The sequence below is a fragment of the Triturus cristatus genome, chromosome 5_1 (assembly GCF_964204655.1).
Source record: "Triturus cristatus chromosome 5_1, aTriCri1.1, whole genome shotgun sequence".
NCBI lineage: Eukaryota > Metazoa > Chordata > Amphibia > Caudata > Salamandridae > Triturus > Triturus cristatus.
Genome location: NC_140587.1, coordinates 396,421,315 through 396,441,855, shown reverse-complemented (window position 1 = coordinate 396,441,855; position 20,541 = coordinate 396,421,315).

The following is a 20,541-nucleotide window of genomic DNA, read 5'->3' as shown; positions in this document are numbered from 1 at the left end:
AGGAGCGACGGCGCCCCGTTAGTCCTACGGGCAGTTGTGGACCTGAGCAACATAGGGCTGCCTGGATAAGCTCCTCCCCCCTCAAGGGGCGTGAGTAAATGGGTAGACTGACGGTCCACAGTTGGGAGGGGTTAACCACCTCCCCCAAAATTGGTAAGCACCGATTGGCTAGGGCCACGGTGTGATTTGGCTCATCAGGTGGACAGGCGGCGGAGGGGCTGCCTGCCCTTGGATCGCCCATAAGCTAGACAACCATGTTCGCATATTTTGGTATGCAAATCAACCTGCAGCAATTTTCTCCCCGAAAAAAGGTGTCTTGTCTGTTTATTTCATCAGGAGATTGCTGTATGTGGGATAAGGAGTGTGTTGCCAATATTGGCACTATGTTGGCTGCCCGCAGCCCACGCAGGGGGCCCCCTTAAGAGGGCGGCCGCCTTAGTGCCACATGATGGCACACGGAATGTTCTATGCCAGAGGGACCCCCTTGGGGTCCGGCATGCCCGCATCATTTCCAGTGCACGGGTGGGCAGGGAGCAGGTATAATTACCTCACCCGCCCACCTGGTGGTCTCTTTGCTGCCTTCCTTCACGCCGTTTCCCTCCCTACCGCTTACCCAGCGTATACATACAGGGGGTGGGGTGGGAGAGGCAGTTAACTTGTTATTTTGTGTTGCTGGCAGAGTTACAGGGTGATCCAGAGGCTGGAAGGTACAGATGGGTACCCTCTGCAGGAGCACAACAAGGGTGCAAAGGCCAAATATCCCCAGGGAGGTCCTTGCGTTGGACCCTGGAGGCGCGACGGCACCCCGTTAGTCCTACGGGCGGTTGTGGACCTGAGCAACCGGAGGCTGCCTCGATACGCTCCGCCCCCCTCAAGAAGCGTGAGTAAATGGGTGGACTGGTGGTCCACCGTTGGAAGGGGTTAGCCCCCTCCCCTAAAATTGGTCGGCACCGATTGGCTAGGGCCACGGTGTGATTTGGCTCATCAGGTAGGCAGGTGGTGGAGGGGCTGCCTGCCCTTGGATCGCCCGTAAGCTAACCCACCATGTTGGCATATTTTGGAATGCAAATAAACCTGCATCAATTTTCTCCACGAAAAAAGGTGTCTAGTCTGTTTATTTCATCAGGAGATTGCTGTATGTGGGATAAAGAATGTGTTGCTGATATTGGCACTATGTAAAACTACATTATTAAATCAGCGTACCTGCCTCTGCCACGCTTTCTTTCTTCTTTCTGGCCTGGGCTTGCTGCAAAACTCATGTCAGTTACATTTAAATAACTGCTGCCAGGCACGCGAGGGAAGAGACAGGGGTGCGTTACTTTAAACCAGCATTACTGTGCCGATCCACTGCTTTATATGATGATCCATTTAGCATTTTTACTGTGGTTCATCTGCACCAAACTGGACAAAATGGAACCAAAAGTTTGCACAGATGCTCCCGTCATTCGTAGCGCCATAAACCAGCTCGCCTGCAGCTGCGCACTAGTCTGTGACTGGGCGTGGGACACCACAGTATATTTATACTGGTGAAGTCAGACACTTCGTGAAACATTTGTCTGCATAGCATAAAAAACAATAGCTAAAAGAAGGGGAAAATGTGAAGTGAAATTTAAAAGTCACAGTAATATGGAGGCCTTAAATTTAGGGGGCCAGAGAGAAATATGAGCTGGCCTGGCCCCCCTCGGATCCCTGTTCTTATGTTTGTCCCATCGAATAGCATTTGCGTCTCAGTGCTCTGATTGGTTAACTTTTATCCTTCCATTGCTGACGTTGCGTGCATTGATAGAACTACTCTTTGATTTTCCTGTAAGCACAGCATATGTGCATTTATTTTCTTGCTCTCTGTCCTGTGTGCTGCCCATCCCTTCAATTGGGTCCTGCCTGTTTGCTCTCTGTGTTGCTTCCCCCCTGTCTCCCTTGACTTTTCTTCATTCTCCGTGTTGCTTCTCCTGCCCCTACTCCAGCTCCTCCTTTGCTTCCTATGCCTTTTTTAAAAAAACATATTCAGCCCACACCCGGCTTTTTCCTTGTTCCTACACCCCTACCTGCTTATTGCAAATTCTCCCCACCCCCTCACATTATCTGACTTGTTTTTTGACCACCATGCTATCATTGAAAAATCCTTCTAAATCCGAGTCTACCCATATCAAGATAGCTGCCCATGCGTGTGCATGCACATGTATGTGTGGTGGACATCAAATATTGGGTTTGTAATATTTGAAGAAATTCATACAAAAATGTCCACAGCTTATGTGCGCACATCCTTTAATGAGTTTGTTCAAATATTACAAACTAATTTAAAGACTGCCACTATAGTGTGTGTGCGTCAACCACAGCAACGTTTGAATAGATATCTTCAAATATTACAAATAAATTCAAAGACGATTGTCATGGAGGTACGTGTATCAATGGCAGCTATTTTTATTAATACCATTTCTAGTCTTTTAACTAATCCGAATAAAGATGTCAGACACAGCAGTAAACACTTCTGCAGTGCCTCTAAGAAAAAACAATTGACTGCCATGACCTATTGACTTCACCAATGCGTCTTTTCTCTTGAAAGCTTTCTATTATTCTTGTGAATGCTATGATCACTGCTCATAACTGACAACATTCTTTGCATGTGGCTATTCCTTTTCAAACTGGATAGCATATCGATATTAAGTAGTTTCAAGAAAAGAAGAGATTCTAGAGTCAAAGTCTTGACTAAAACTAGTCACAAGCCACCTTTCCAGAAAATTACAGGTATGTTATCAGTGTCAACCAATGATTAAAAGGAAATAATGTCCGTCTACAGGAAAAAAACGACACAACATTGTTAGACCTGGCAACCTTGGCGTAGTTTCCCCCTAACTGTTTGCCTTCAGACTCTCTGTTTTTGCTCACATTGTTTTTGCTGGCCTTAGGACTCTGCTCACTTTACCACTGCTAACCAGTGCTAACGTGCTTGTGCTCTCTCCTTAAAGCATTTTAGATTGGCTTATACCCAATTGTCGTATTTAATTTATTCGTTAGTGCCTAGTAAAGTTGCACTGCCTGTGCCTAGGGCCTGTAAATTAAATGTCACTAGTGGGTCTGTAGCACTGGTTGTGCCACCCACATTCGTAGCACTTTAAACATGTATCAGGCCTGCTATTGCAGCCTGTGAGTGTAAAGTTTTAAACTGCCATTTTGACCTGGCAAAGTAAACCTTTTGGCAGGCCCAAACCTTCCTTTTAAATACATATTGGTCACCCTTAGATAGGCCCTGGACAACCCAGAGGGAAGGATGCAATGTATTTAGAAAATAGGACATGTACTTTAAGTTTTACATGTCCTGATAGTGAAAAACTCTTACATTAATTTTTCACTAATGCAAGGCTTACCTTTCCCATATAGTAACTTTGGAGTAAACCTATTACATTTTATAAATACAATTTCTAAATGGGAACAGGTACCAAATTCATGTATGGTGTATCTGGAATTGGAATTTAAATCCCTAACTTATGGTGAAGTTGGATTTTAAATTACAATTTTGAAAATGACACTTTTAGAAAGTTGGCATTTTCAAGCCTTAGCCATTTGGTGCCTGCAACCTGTCTCTGGGTCAAATGATTGGGTGTAGCTGACAGTTGGGCTATGGATATTCCTCCTATACAACCACACACAATTGGGGGCTTAGGTGTGCCTGGATGGGCCATCACTGGCAGGATGGTAGGGAAGAGCTCGGCCCAGTCTCACTTACACTTCAATAGGCTGTGTCCTGTCTCCACACAAAGGGTTGCATACCCCCTGTAGGTAATCTGGAGCCATGGGCAGGAAGGCAGGGCACCTGTGCTCTTCAAAGGCATACCTCTAAAAGCTTCTCCCCACTTCAAAGGCACAACTGGGTATACATACTGGACCTCAGACACCACCACTTCAGTACACTTCTGGACCTGTGGATACTCTGCCAGGAAGAAGGACTGCTGTGCTGCTGAAAGGAGTGCCACCCTGCTGGACTGCTGCTCTGAATGACTGCTGGCCTGCTGTGCTGTCTTGCTGCCGGTTGCCCCCTTGCCTGGGTAAGAGGGACTGGACCTGAATCTCTTGAACCCAGAAGCCAGAGTGAATCCAAGGGCTAGTCGGCAGTCCTCCTGATCTGTAGCCTCAGGGACACAACAGGCTTTCAACAACCTTGCACCTGCACCTACACTATGCCATCTGTGAATCTAGCCTAAGTGGCGCCACTCCAATCCTGGACCCTTGGAATTGGAATCTAGGTGCTCTTCCATCCTCAGTGGGACCAGTGGAAATGACGCATTTTCTCTACTGCACGGCGCAACCCAAGCAGAACTGACGCATTGCAACTGCTGCCTGGATTGGACCTATCGCAAAGACCAGCATTGCATCGCAGCCCATTGGAACCGCCACTGCACGAAGCATCCTCAACGTAGAACTTTGTATTCCTCATTGACGAAGATGCCAGACTTCACATCCTAGCATTGCAGCTCTTCATATCCGACGCATCGCCCAGATTGTGCACCACATCCCAGATGACGGTCTTCGCGGCACAAGCCCCGTCGCCGGGATCCTCGACAAGGACTCAGACCCTTCCATCGCAGCCTCGCTGCATCTCGAAACCAACACATCGCTTCGGCTGCACGAAGCATCGTCGACGCGGGATCCTCGCAATGCTTCACAAGCCAGAATTTAAGGTACTTTGTCTAGCGGGCCTAACTAGGTCCCTGTAACCTGTCCTCGCTCCATCGCAGTGGAGCTGAACTTGTGACTTTTTCTCGTCTGGTGCGACCAGATTTCCACAGTTGGCGCTTTGTGCTTTTGAGTGCTATTTTGACTAAAATCATTAACATTGCATTTCTTGGATTCTACTGACTGGATTTTTGTCATTTTAGTCTTCTCCTATTTATTAAAGAGAGTGCTATTTTTCTAACTTGGTGTGGGATCCTTTTTGTGTGGTGTTGTCACTTTCTTATAGTTTGAAGTCTTGCACAAATACTTTACTCATTACCTCTAAGTTAAGACTGACTGCCAAGCTACCAGAGGGTTGAGCATAGATTAATTCAGGGTTGGCTTGTGCCTCACCCTGACAAGGATTGTGGTTGCTACTTGACCGGGGCTCACACCCCAGTCAACCAACAACCTAATTTCTCACAAACATTAAATGTGTGAAAGCAATAATTACTATAACATGCTGGTAGGCCAGGATCGGTCCCAATGTGAATGTTGTAAATCCTATAATGGATCTTAGGCTAGATTTTGCCAATTGCCACTTTCCTTAGTTTGTGGGCCACATCAACCCCAATTTCTTGACAAATTCGAATTGGCAAGTTGAAGGTATTATTTAATATGTATTACACTTTGACTTCATATTTGGCACTTATAGCATCTTGCAGTGGTTGCCAGTGACTTAGCACAAATTGGAATTTCTTCTTGCCCAGAAAACTCTCTTCCCAGCTAATTTTGGGGCTAACTGGATTCCAATTATTTTCTGTTAAGCTCTTGCTTAAATATTGTGTAATTTGCTGTTTACATTTGTCCAGTAAGGAGCTCCTTCCAATTTGTGTAAATGGAACTACTGTGGATTCATATTTTTCAATTTTTGGCAGTAGTTTTTGACAGCTATTCTATTTGGCGAAAATACACGATATGTATTTACCGTCTTTGCTATGAGTTCATTTTTTGCTATATTTGCATCATATCCCTGGAGTACCTATTTAAGTTCACAAAGGGACTCATTTAGACTTTGGCAGGAGTTAGAGCTCTCCACTAGTGTGACAGCAAATGTTTGCCAAATGTGCCAACCTGTGTAGGCTTTCCGGTGACCTAGAGAACTGGATTCCTAAAGATTAGTGGAACCAGAGTGAGAGGTAAACTGATCCTTTTTGGGCAGAGGGACTGGAGATCAGGAGTTACAATCACAAGTAGTTTGGCAAATGGAAAACTGTTTTTGTTCAAATTACAAAATTTGAAAATTACAAAATCTAACTGGATAGCACATTTCAAGCTGAGACATGGCTTTAAAGTTAGAACAGTGAGCCTGCTTTGCTTCACAGTGGCTTAAAGTATTTTCCTGCTTAGGGCTCCATTTGAGAAAACTTCCAGGGTGGTAAGGGGTCTTTAGTTTTATTTCCTTTTTCAGAAACAAGCTCCTAGTTAGTGGGTTTGTTTCTGAAAAACAAAAAAGGTTTAAAAGTTTGGTGATCAGCCATCAGACTTTCCATCAAACGTTTTGTACCTTGAAGGAAACCACTGTGATGGCCGTCCCTTTCGAGGTACAGATGTGACCGCTGGGCTGAAAGTCATCTCTAAATTCAATCTGCCTAGATGGTGGAGATAATGTTCTACCCCATCCCAGTGGGCACAACCCCATCCACCAGGCCCCAAGTCCTCAGGGTGATCCAGTTGACACTCTAATTAATAAACCAAGAGGGTCATTTGCGGGAACAGGACTATATGAGCATGGCTGTTTATAAACTCACACAACAAGATTCTTAAAATGATCACCTAATGTGTTTGTTCACAAAATGTAGTTTCATTACAGAAGGCAACGTAGTTAATAAATCAAATATATTAGCAAGCAAACTGACATAAGGTCCGTCCCCTAAGAAAAGCTCAAACAGCTCTTAGAGCAAGGTAATACATATTAAATTAACAGTCTCTGAGCAACTATCTCACAGCAAAAAAAGTCTAAAATTCTGAAGTCAAACGTCTGGCTCATCTCTCAATAGCACATCCTTTTATAATAATATTACAACACAAGTTACACACATTTCATAACATTAGTTCATGTGGAAGCAATGTTTCAGTCACAGTAGGCAATCAAACCATTAGTTTCTATGACATCCCTGCAACAACCACTTTCTATTACAACATATTAGTTAGGGCAGTGCATAATTAAGGATATGAGCTCACACATTATGAATAATAGCTTACTTTAACTACAGTACAAAGATATGGCAGCTTTGAGCGGCCTTAACATCATTATAGGAGACATTCTTCCTTCCTGCTTCCTTCTAGAACAGAACAGATTAGCTTTATTCATAGAGTCCATGTCTGAGGCTGTATTTTCACTGCATTTCTGAGGCAAGTGCACATAGAAAGTTCGTACAAATAAAATGAACACACACTTGTATTCTTCAGTAAATGTGAAGGATTTTCTATACAGCAAATTTGATGCCCGGTCATGCTAACTAATGCATCTAAATTAGTCATTAATTTCTAATAAATGTAAACTCTTCTACAACTTTCCCCCTGTTAGAAATGGGATTTCTGGTTGGCTAGGGCTTGCGCCAAAGCCAGGCAGAAACCACCACTCTAAGTCAGGGCTGGGGAGTTACACGCCAAATATAACCCCTGCTCATCCCCTTGGTAGCTTGGCACGAGCAGTCAGGCTTATCCCGGAGGCAATGTGTAAAGCGTTTGCGTGCGCACACAGCAACAACACCCTAGGACCCCCACAAAGGAAACTCCACACAAGGTTATATATAAAAAATAGCCTTTGTATTATAATAAACACATTAGATGATAATCACATAATTTACACTGTGCCAACTGGCACTGGGCAGAATTTTACAGGGGACTATTTACACAAGACAGGGCCACATGGACCACTGTCAGAATTAGCACAAATCACCAATTGTAAATGTAGAACATATACCAACTGTAACACAAATTATAACAATAGAGCACGATCAGTAACTACTGGCGCAGTAAGGAGTTCAGCATTATCACAATAGAATCAGGTATAAAACCTATCCTGTATACATCACAGGGGCATAAACACATTATGCAATTTCTCATAAGTCTAACGCATTAGACCTTACCTCCTAAGAATAATTACACTAGGGGCGTATATCACAAAGGGAAGTATAATCTCCCTAACATAAACCTAAACAGGTAAAACAACCTCCTATGCAGAAATCATATCTAGAGGTATAAAACACAGGGTGCGCAAAACATACTACACACAGTACATTCCCTAACACCATAAGCATTAACACAGGGTGCGCACAACATACTACACACAGGACATTTCCTAACACCCTAAGCATTAACCCAGGGTGCGCAAAACATACTACACACGGTACATTCCCTAACACCATAAGCATCAACACAGGGTGCGCAAAACATACTACACACAGTACATTTCCTAACACCATAATCATTAAAACCCAATAGTACTTCAATCAAATTAGGGTCCAGGTTGCGCCAGAACAAAAACGTAGCAGCTGCCCACTACTTGCTGGGCAGCTGGGGACAAGCACAGGGCCTAAACGTTGCAGCTGGCACTAAGTGCTGCGCAGCTGGGGAAGTGAAATATGAGGCATGGGCTCTCAATGGCCCTTGAAATAATGTCAAAACGTTGGAGCCACCTGGGCTCTGAAAACCACGTTGCCCCCATGGAGCGTACTGGCTCCTGAACTAAATATGCCAAAACGTTGGAGCCACCTGGGCTCTGAAAACAACTATGCCCCGTCCGTTGGAGTGGCCCGCTCCCTGGCGGGGCCACTCAGCACTACTTGGCCAACACCTACCGGCTCTGGGGCTACAAGGAACAAATTGCCCCCATCGTGGAAAAGGCCGACAACGTAGGAGCGGCCCCCTATCAGGCAGGGGCCGCTCAAGAAATAGATCTGCAGCCCACTCACCGGGACTTGCTCTGTGGAATGCAGGGCTCTCCTCCGACGTTCGAGCCTCGCCGGCTGGGGACCAAACCTGTCCGTACTTCACCCGGGCCCCCTCCTGGGACCCGGGACTTCGCTCTGGAGCAGCGAGGCTCCATACGGCTTCACTTCGGTGGCGGGCGACTCCTCTTCCGGGGCCCGCAAATCTCGCGCCGCTTCCGCCCCAGCTGCTCGCCCCGCCCACGTCACAAGCAGACTTGCCTGACTTCCGGGCGGCCGCGGCTGGGCAGCGGTGGCAATTCTGACTCGGGGCAAAATGAGGGGTAGGCTCCCTCCGTCATAACAATGTACAGCGGGGTGGGCACCCGCTTCGGCAGAAGTATAAAGCGAACTACCAGAACAAGCGGCATGAGCGCGGGGTGGGCACCCGCGAAACTCAGCAAAATGCGGAGTGGGCACCTGCGAGAGGACACAATGCGGGGGAATCCCTATGCTGGGGATTCCCTCCAAGAAGATCGCAGCCCAGCGCTGCCAGGAGGAAACACAGCAGCGCTCCTCCTCAGGACATATAAAGAGCTCTGCAGAAGTAGAAATAAAGCGCTCTCAAGGCGCCAGTACAGCAAAAGGCCCTGTAGAGTTTTAAGGGCAGAAGGGTCCCCAAAAAAAAGTCCTCCAGGCATCCAGGGGCTGGGCAGGGCCCAGGGAGGCAAGCCTTCCCCTGGGCCCCAGCAGCAGCACGCCCCTGGTAGTTTCAAGTCCACAAAACAAGAACATTTTCATGGGGTCACAGCCCCTCTTTTATACACAGAACCCTTTGTCTCCAAAGGTGCAGGGAAGGGGCGAACCAGATGCAACTGGTTCCTGAGCACTTTGTTTTGCTCAGCCCCTCTCCCTATTCACAATACAGGCGAGGACTTCCTCCCTCTGCTCCCCCTTCCACTGTAGAGCAGGGTCTCTTCACGTACAATGAGCCCCACCTGCCCTCAGGACTACAGCTGCCCTTATGTCCAGATCCGGAAACACCGACTACTGGCTCCCCAACCGAGGGACGTACCCTTTGGTCAGATGCCTGGCGAACCAGGACTTAATGAGGGTGACACATAACTAATGAGTCGTGTGACAGTCTGCCTGGCGCTGATCTCACTACCTCCTGCCCCTCTGACAGTGCGTGCAGACCCCCCAGTACAGAAGTGGCGACACCACGGTCACTCAGTGGTGACTCAGCCCTCCCGGCTGGCCCCTGACCTACTGGTTCCCACTGGGGACTCTCTCCCCCTCTCACCCCTCCCTCTGGACTTCCGCACCCTCCCAACTGGAGCGGTACCGCCAGACACCAGAACTACTGGAGCTCTGCTTACAGACACTCCACGTCCTCTAGACACTGGGAGATCCCCCTCAAATGACCTATTGGTACAGCCTAGGCCCCCGACCTGATGTTCCCTAAAGAAACCATCCAGGCCCTGAGACTGGGTTTCGGGCACCTGGAGACACGCAGTCCCACCCACTCCTTCTCCGCAGAGACAGGACGTGAGCCCCTACACCGAGACCTAGCTGGGCTACCCTGAACCTCTTCCACCACGCTGGGCTGGAAGACACCTCAGCCACTCCTTTTGGAATCACTCCCCAATGCAAGCTCCCTATCCCAGAGAACTCACACCCAATCAACCAGCAAGCTCCTTATTTCAGAGAACTCACACCAAAGTATTCAGCAAGCTCCTTATTTCAGAGAACTCACACCAAAGTATTCAGCAAGCTACTTATTTCAGAGAACTCACACCAAAGTATTCAGCAAGCTCCTTATTTCAGAGAACTCACACCATTCATCCACACACACACCCCCCAGACTAGTAAGACAGTTTCTACCACCCTGATTTCTCAACCTGATCACCAAGTGACACAGGTACCATTACTCCGGGAACTGGGAATGGGACGTTCACATTCATCCAGCGCATTACACATTCATCCCCACCCCTCCCAAGACTGGTAAGACAGTTTCTACCGCCCCTGATTTCTCAACCTGACCACCACGTGACACAGGTACCATTACTCCGGGGAATGGGAATACATGCACTGGACACACATCCGCTGCCACCACTGGATCCCACCCTTACTGGTGAATCCAGAAACACATTTCCACAGAAATGACACTTATAACAACTTAGAACAATAATCCCTTTCCATGTGACTATCTAAAATGCAGAGTTTTGTAGTGCAGCCAGCTGTCGCTGTGGTACTGCGCAAACGCAAGTCCTAATCCCACCGCTGATCACGAATGGTAGAAATGGGATTTCTGGTTGGCTAGGGCTTGCGCCAAAGCCAGGCAGAAACCACCACTCTAAGTCAGGGCTGGGGAGTTACACGCCAAAGATAACCCCTGCTCACCCCCTTGGTAGCTTGGCACGAGCAGTCAGGCTTATCCCGGAGGCAATGTGTAAAGCGTTTGCGCGCGCACACAGCAACAACACCCTAGGACCCCCACAAAGGAAACTCCACACAAGGTTATATATAAAAAATAGCCTTTGTATTATAATAAACACATTAGATGATAATCACATAATTTACACTGTGCCAACTGGCACTGGGCAGAATTTTACAGGGCACTATTTACACAAGACAGGGCCACATGGACCACTGTCAGAATTAGCACAAATCACCAATTGTAAATGTAGAACATATACCAACTGTAACACAAATTATAACTGTAGAGAACGACCAGTAACTACTGGCGCAATAATGACTTCAGCATTATCACAATAGAATCAGGTATAAAACCTATCCTGTATACATCACAGGGGCATAAACACATTATGCAATTTCTCATAAGTCTAACGCATTAGACCTTACCTCCTAAGAATAATTACACTAGGGGCGTATATCACACAGGGAAGTATAATCTCCCTAACATAAACCTAAACAGGTAAAACAACCTCCTATGCAGAAATCATATCTAGAGGTATAAAACACAGGGTGCGCAAAACATACTACACACAGTACATTCCCTAACACCATAAGCATTAACACAGGTTGCGCACAACATACTACACACAGTACATTTCCTAACACCCTAAGCATTAACCCAGGGTGCGCAAAACATACTACACACAGTACATTCCCTAACACCATAAGCATCAACACAGGGTGCGCAAAACATACTACACACAGTACATTTCCTAACACCATAAGCATTAAAACCCAATAGTACTTCAATCACATTAGGGTCCAGGTTGCGCCAGAACCTAAACGTAGCAGCTGCCCACTACTTGCTGGGCAGCTGGGGACAAGCACAGGGCCTAAACGTTGCAGCTGGCACTAAGTGCTGCGCAGCTGGGGAAGTCAAATATGAGGCATGGGCTCTCAATGGCCCTTGAAATAATGTCAAAACGTTGGAGCCACCTGGGCTCTGAAAACCACCATGTCCCCATGGAGCGCAAGGGCTCCTGAACTAAATATGCCAAAACGTTGGAGCCACCTGGGCTCTGAAAACAGCTATGCCCCCTCCGTTGGAGTGGCCCGCTCCCTGGCGGGGCCACTCAGCACTACTTGGCCAACACCTACCGCTCTGGGGCTACAAGGAACGAATTGCCCCCATCGTGGCAAAGGCCGATAACGTAGGAGCGGCCCCCTAACAGGCGGGGGCCGCTCAAGAAATAGAACTGCAGCCCACTCACCCGGACTTGCTCTGTGGAATGCAGGGCTCTCCTCTGACGTTCGAGCCTCACCGGCGGGGGACAAAACCTCTCCGTACTTCACCCGGGCCCCCTCTTGGGACTCGGGACTTTGCTCTGGAGCAGCGAGGCTTCATATGGCTTCACTTCGGTGGCGGGCGACTCCTCTTCTGGGGCCCGCAACTCTCGTGCCGCTTCCGCCCCAGCCACTGGCCCCGCCCACGTCACAGGCAGACTTGCCTGACTTCCGGGAGGCCGCGGCTGGGCAGCGGCGGCAATTCTGACTCGGGGCAAAATGAGGGGTAGGCTCCCTCCGTCATAACAATGTACAGCGGGGTGGGCACCCGCTTCGGCAGAAGTATAAAGCGGGGTAGGCTCCCGCTGAGTTGAAATTACTCCCATAAGGCGGGGTGGGCACCCGCCGTTAATACTACCAGAACAAGCGGCATGAGCGCAGGGTGGGTACCCGCGAAACTCAGTAAAATGCGCGGTGGGCACCCGCGAGAGGACACAATGCGGGGGAATCCCTACGCTGGGGATTACCTCCTAGAAGATCGCAGCCCAGCGCTGCCAGGAGGAAACACAGCAGCGCTCCTCCTCAGGACATATAAAGAGCTCTGCAGAAGTAGAAATAAAGCGCTCTCAAGGCGCCAGTACAGCAAAAGGTCCTGTAGAGTTTTAAGGGCAGAAGGGTCCCCAAAATGAAGTCCTCCAGGCATCCAGGGGCTGGGCAGGGCCCAGGGAGGCAAGCCTTCCCCTGGGCCCCAGCAGCAGCACGCCCCCGGTAGTTTCAAGTCCACAAAACAAGAACATTTTCATAGGGTCACAGCCCCTCTTTTATACAAAGAATCCTTTGTCTCCAAAGGTGCAGGGAAGGGGCGAACCAGATGCAACTGGTTCCTGAGTACTGTGTTTTTCTCAGCCCCTCTCCCTATTCACAGGACAGGCCAGGGACATCAGACGCACCACAGGGGGTGGAGCCAGCATTGTGTAGGGAAAGCCCAGGCCTATTCAGGACCCAGGTGTACTCCTCCCTGCCATCAACATGCAGATCTCTCCACTCACCACCGGGGCAGACCCATCCTGACTCCTGGAGACAGACACACCAGCCAATCACAAGCCAGACAGTCACTGCACATTTATTACACAGACAGGCCAGCTTCTAGAAGTGGCACTTCTACACGAGACACCGTAACGCCGCAAACATCAATGCGCAGCATTCACTCTCACGAGTTCGCACATACCAAACTCGACCCTGTACTCCTCTCACATCAGGACTTAACATGGTCACTCAGATCCCCCATGCATTCCTATGGGAGGGCAGGTCAGTCTCACTAAAACATACACAGAGCGCACGCACTTTCCACTGGGACACAGTGTAAAAGCGCCTAGAGGTCTAAAACCACTAGTACAACATAGGAAAAAGGCAAGGATAATGCAAAAAGTTCTAGGGGTGAACTTGCCAGAAGGGCCAAGTCCAACACCCCCTTTGATAATTATCACAAACTATTGCTTACCGGTACAAATTATCTCTGTATACTACCATAATATTCCCACCATCATACTTGTTGCCATTGATTTCTTCTTCTTCAAGGCTTTCAGGTCATTATACATCTTGGCATTCTTTTTATCTGGAACCATTTATTTTTTGTTCATTTATTTTCTAGTTCTTGCTTCTACAATTGCAACTTAAACCCATAATGCACATTGTATAAAAATCTAGAATACTAGAACAACACTCATTAAAACCAGGATTATAACTGTTTCAACAGATGCAAAGTCACTTGGATTTACTTCATCCTCAAGGAACACATTGTCAAGAAAACCAAGACAGCTTAGTACTATATCGCTCTACTAAAGAAAGTGAGGTTGGTCCAATCAAAAAGCTCCCCACCTCTGATGACTCTCAGCACCCACAAAGCCAGGGCTGGAGACAAAGAAGTGCAAAATAGAAGAAAAGGCAACATGTTTGCTCTATCTATGCACCCTGGCACTAGCACAACATAACTCAAGAATGATACCTACCAAGACCGGCCCATCACTGCTCCTATTTAGAAAAGAGCTGAAGACACACCACTTCCACCAACACTAAATGACTGTGTAGTAACAGTCCACTTCTCTCAGAATTCAACTACACTGATGATTACTCACTAACTGTATCCTTGCCATTGACCCTGTACAGCACTCCTCTCCCTTCCAGCTAGGTGCACAGTATACAAATACCACAAACTTACATAAATGAGGGAGGTTACAGTGTAATTGGTAAGATATTGTCACCGGTTCAAGTTTAGGTGCAGGACTCAGCCCTACAGTGCTCTTATGTTGGCATCGAGAGCCCTAGGAATCACTACTGTGACCCCTCCCCCAAACAATGTACTAAACACCCTGCTATCGAGTTGGGTCACTCACAACTCTGCCAATACATTTCAGCCTTTAACAGCAACTTGAAGCACTCTATATTATTCTATTATTATATCAAACACACAGTTCTCCCGATGGACCTTAGTACTTCTACTGACCAACAGCAGCCCCAGCTCTCTCTGTTTAAAACACGCACATGCACACACTCTCTCACTTTCCAGATCGACATACACAGTGAACACCCACACTAATCAGTCAAGTAACACACATTTCTATTAGTGCAACCGAGTCCTGACCTGGAATGCTCCCATTCTGTTTGGGTCTGGTGGCTCAGTGGGCTAAAGCAGCTGCTACAGTGGCCTGTGTTTGACCTTATGATCACAGGTTCAAATCCCGGCGGGTCCACTCAGCCTTTCATTCATTTGAGGTTGATAAAATAAGTGCCGTTGGGTATAAATAAACATCTGTTATTCAGCGCCAGGACACCTTCGGGTAATCCTGCGCTTTACAAATACACCTGTTATGTTATGACACACTGTTTTGCTGGTCCACTCACATTTCCTCCTTACCTGTAGCAGACCCAGGTGGGTCTTGTTTTTTCCTTACAAACACAAGCACAGCTCTGCTATGCACTCATCCTAGACCGCTATTTCTCAACTGATGGAAAGACAGCTCCACTATAGGACTTTAGCAAAGATGCCCAGCTACCAACCTCGAGCGCAGTGTTGATGCTAATGAAGTCACTCCAGACACACATACATACATGTACACACATAGGTGCTCACACATGCTCACACTCGTTACCTCTACTAGCTGGCGTTGCCTGATAAGGAGTTTTGCTTACTGTCTCTTAATGTTTAGTGCCTCCTACTATTCTAGAACTCATGGACATACAAAGAGGTACCACCACCTAACACCCTACTTGGAGACACACACACATAGGGTCAGCTGTACAACCGTTTTTTGCAGTCACAACCGGGAGATCGGCCCTTTTACGACTGCAAAAAAGACTCCTGGCATGTACAAACGCTATTTTGTGAGTCACTGACTCGCAAAATAGCATTTGCGACTCTTGCTATTAGGAAGGGGCATCCCTTCCTAATAACAAGTCTCAATGCAATGTACTATTGTTTTACAACCGCATTTGCGGCTACAAAACACTTTCCGATTACAACCTACCTCAAGTAGGTGTTAAACAACCCCCAAACGGGAAGGCGTCCCCAAGGGACCCCTTCACCTTTGTGAGTGCTTGCGAAAATATTTTTTAAGAGCAGGTAGTGATCCCGGGGACCACTACCTGCCCATAAAAAATGAAAATGAAAAGTTTCATTTTTCTTTTTTAAATGTATCCCATTTTCCTTTAAGGAAAACAGGCTGCATTAAAAAAACTGATTTATTTAAAAAGCAGTCACAGACATGGTGGTCTGCTGACCTCAGCAGGCCACTATCCCTGGGAGTGCTAGCCATTTCCAATGGGGTCTCAAATTGTGCTTGCCTCATGAATATTAATGAGGCATGCAATTTGCGACCCCATTGGGAATCGCAAACAGTGTTTGAGACACTGATGTACATTCACTTTTGCAAGTCGCAAATTGCGAGTCGCAATTCGCCGCAATTTACGACTCGCAAAAGTGAATGATTGTACATGTGGCCCATAATCAAGTAAACACATATACAGGCACACATTCTTGTGCACACTCACTCACACACACACACACACACACATACTAGAGGTATGCAAGCCACCTGAGTGCTAGCTACTTAAGGCTCGAGCCAGAAGTCTGGCTCAGGCTCAGCTCGAGGTCCACTTCGACCCTCAAGCCCAAAATGAGCCGAGCTTTCATTAAATGCCTTTAAATACAGTGATATAATCTGAGTCACTAAGGTAAACTGCTTCTGTATGTTAAAGGATTGCACCTTCTAGAATTGATTTTATCATATTTCATATGATGTTTTCTGTATGATTGACACACAAACATTTTCATGGCCAGGGTCGTGCATGGGCTCTTAGAGCCAAGCCAGACGCCTGGCTTGACTCTCCCTATCAATTTGTTAGCTTGCCCACTTAACTTAATGCATAACTTGTATTTATGAATACAGATGCTCACCGCTTGAAGCATCTTGTCGCTGAACAGCACATGTTTACTGTTACCTAGATCAATGGTATTGTTTTTATCAACCTCAGAATGATGTACGTCTGAGTAGATCCACCATGATTCGAACTTATAAGCATAAAGTTAATCAAACATTCCTGTGCACGCATGCACATGTATGAACACACACACTCACTTGTGCAAAGAAACATGCAGACCCCGACACACACACAAACTCACATGAAAAAGGGTGTATTGTGCAAAGGTGCCTGTGTCGGCCCTAGGCAGCGCCAAGTGCACCAGCGCAAGGAGCAAGCTGAGGAGTGCAATATCTTAGTAGATATGGCGCTCTTCAGTTTCTCCCATTCACTTAATGCAGTGCAGCAATTTGCCTTGCCACACTGTGTAGCGTAAATGTGCCCCTTTGTGTTTATGTTCTAAGTCATCTATCGTAATCTTAGCTTCCAAGGGAGTTAAGTCTGGTATTGATTCCATCTGCTGTAGAAAGGGTAGTACAGATCGTCCAAAATATAGAAATGTATAAAATTGGGTTGGAAATAGCTCAAAGTCTTCTGGTAGACCTGCAAAGAACTTTAGGGTAGAGTATGTGAGAACTGTCCCCAGCGTTGAGATACCAAACTTATACCAGGAAATCAGGAAGCACTGCAACCTCAGTGAGCATTGTTTCGTGCCATAAGGGAGTTTTCCCAGCAAGATGTATTTGCCAAAGGATCTGTCACAGGGTGTCAATCCTGGCTGGAATAGCATTCTTGGTTACTGATGGCATGTCACGTGGAGGAGTGCCTTCATATATGAAGTGTAAGTGGTGTGTATCTCCTAGGGCCCAGTGGTCAGTTCTGGACACCCGGTCGTTGCTTACATTAAATAGCCATTCATTTAAAACATGAAGGTGAGCAGCCCAATAGTAGGAAAGGTCAGCCATGGCTAGGCCACCACTGTAAGTGAATTTATAACATTTGATCATTGAAACCTTTGGAGTGTGGTGATGCCAAAGTAAGGAGTGTAGGTGGCAGCAAGTTTGCTATAGAATGTACACTGGAGGGATAGAGGTAGTTCTGAAGAATATCAAGGAGTCTTGGGAGAACCATATTTGTGATAGCAACCCCACTTAGAATAGAGAGAAGAAATAGGTTCCAGTTGTTTAGATCACATTGGAGACACTCAAGTGTCAGTCGTATATTTTTATAAAAGGCTGTCGTGGGGGACAGAAATATGCATTCCTTGGAATTTGAAGGAGCATATGCACCTCATGGTGTGTTGGGCGTTACTGAGAGAGAAAGTGCATGATTTATCCTAGTTTACTTGAAATCTGGAGTGGGAGTCTAAAAACATTTAGGTGCCGATTAGTATCCTGGAGAAACCGGGTACGAACCGTCGGACGGAGGCTTTTCTCCGTCCGACTCGTACCCGGTTGTAAAACTTTACAAACATGCAAGTACGATTCGCACGGAAACACCATTTCCGTACGAGTCGAACCCCCACCCGTGTATGTACACCCGTGTACGTACGAGTCGAACCCCCACCCGTGTATGTACACCCGTGTACGTACGAGTCCTACCCCCACCCGTGCGCTGGGGGTACGCACCGTACATACACGGGTGGGGGTACGACTCGTACGTACACGGGTGTACATACACGGGTGGGGGTTCGACTCGTACGTACACGGGTGTACATACACGGGGAGTTCGACTCGTACGTACACGGGTGGGGGTACGACTCGTACATACATGGGGGGGTTCGACTCGTACATACGGGGGCTGGGGGGGGTGTTCGGCGCGTATGTGGGCACATGTCTCCATGGTTGCTATGGGAGTTCGGTGCGGACGGTGTTTTTTCCATACGGTTGTAACATCGGACGCAGGGGATGGATCTTACTTGCGCGGTCGGACTTCACTTTTCACATTTGTACGGTAAATCGTCCGGGGACGTGTCGGACACATTTTCCGACCCGAGGACGTGTGGGGAATTATTCCCAATGCGATTCGTATGGAGTTTTTCCCATGCGAATCGTACTTGGCAGTTTGTACGGCACTTGTACGATTCGTACGGTAAAAAGACCGGATACGAGTCGTACGGGGAAATTTTTTCCAGGATCCTAATCGGCACCTTAGTATCCATTCTACTCTGGAGCCTGACTGAGTCAACTAGGAAAGGGATGCGTGTAGGTCATCCGTAGTGTTGCGGGTAGCTTAAGATAAAGAAAAAGACAAGACTTTTCATGGCAAGGCAAACACAGCTTTATACTGTCACGGCAGGGAGAGTAGCTATCTCCACAGAGGTAAAAAGCTGGTCTCAATTTGCTGCTTCACAGGCAGACACTTTTATGCCAATATTGAACAATGCTTATTACATAGGTCAATAATGAGTTACTTAGCAGTTACATATTGGTTACAAAAAACATTTTGTCAACTCTCTTTTAACCTTATGACTTCTCTCTGCACATTCTTCATTGTAATTCTAAAAATGCTTAAACTAACTATTCTCTACTCTCGAGTGCATGTATATTTATGTGTGTGCTTTATTATTCTGATCACAATAACTCTTATCAGATTCTGTGTGCTCTTGGCTAATTCAGTCTCCTGCTACTGTTCTTCAATCATGTTCTTACTCTGCTGAGAACTCAGAGTACCTGCTTATTGTGCTGTGGCCATAAATTCCTTCAAGCTGACCAACAGAGGTTTTCCTTTACGATCTTGCAGGTCAAGCGCTTTATTTTCAAGTGAACTCTTCACCTCTCTGGCATCAACATGGGTTTTAGGCCTACACTGCTCTTTGACCACATATACTTTTATATTGTTTTCTTCTGATGTCTGCTGTAGCGCAATTTCTTCATGTTTCATTTCCTTTTCAACATTCCCCTCTCTAGTTGATATTTCAACTACTGGCTCTAATCTTGAATCTGTACTTGGCATTAGATGGTATGTGTTGTCCTGAGTATCTACTACTCGTGTTGGTGTCCTAACTAGAACTATCCCTTCCGTCTTTATACTGATCCTCCTACAACATGCTAGAATTAATTGAATACCAAAATATATCAACAGTAATACCACAAGAGCTTGCAACGAGCCTCCCAACAGTCCCAACATCTATGATGGTAGTAAAGAAAACCACCCACTAAACCAATTATCTGGGGCACCTCCTTCATCTACAATTTTCTTCTGTAGGTTCTGCAAAATTTGAATAGCCTCTGACAAAGTACCATTGCCCTTATCGTTCACTGGGACATAAGTACAACAAGCAGTCGCAATCTTTGCTCATACTTCTCCTTCCATGGCCATCATAAGGTCAAGTACATAATGGTGTTGCGTTATCATTATTCTCATTGCACGCAGTTCTTCCTTTATGGCAGTAAAGCATCTTTTGTAGTGTTGATAGACCTCATCAGTTTCCATCGAGTTATCTGTAGCCATCGAACAGTTGCCTTTGCCTGAAGAAATGGCAGAATACTTCAAAAGAACCACTGTGCATTATTAAACAACCGATACTCTTGGGTAACATCATTCCAAGTGGTAGTGTCATAATACTCTGCAGTTCTTCTCCTTCGGTGGTAACAAAGTCGTTGGACGGCTAATGCAGTGTTCATGAACTATTGACAGATTTATTCCAGGAATTACCAAAACAGAGGCATGCAGGGTGACCAACGAGCACAGGCCACTCCAGTTTGGTGGTAGCTGAATGTACAGTAGTTCTCCACACTGCCAGTAATAGTCCATGAGGCTGGAGGTGCCACCCCTGCATGTCTGCAATATCTATTGTGGCAGTGTAGTTGATATTCCTGCCTATATTAATGGTGCC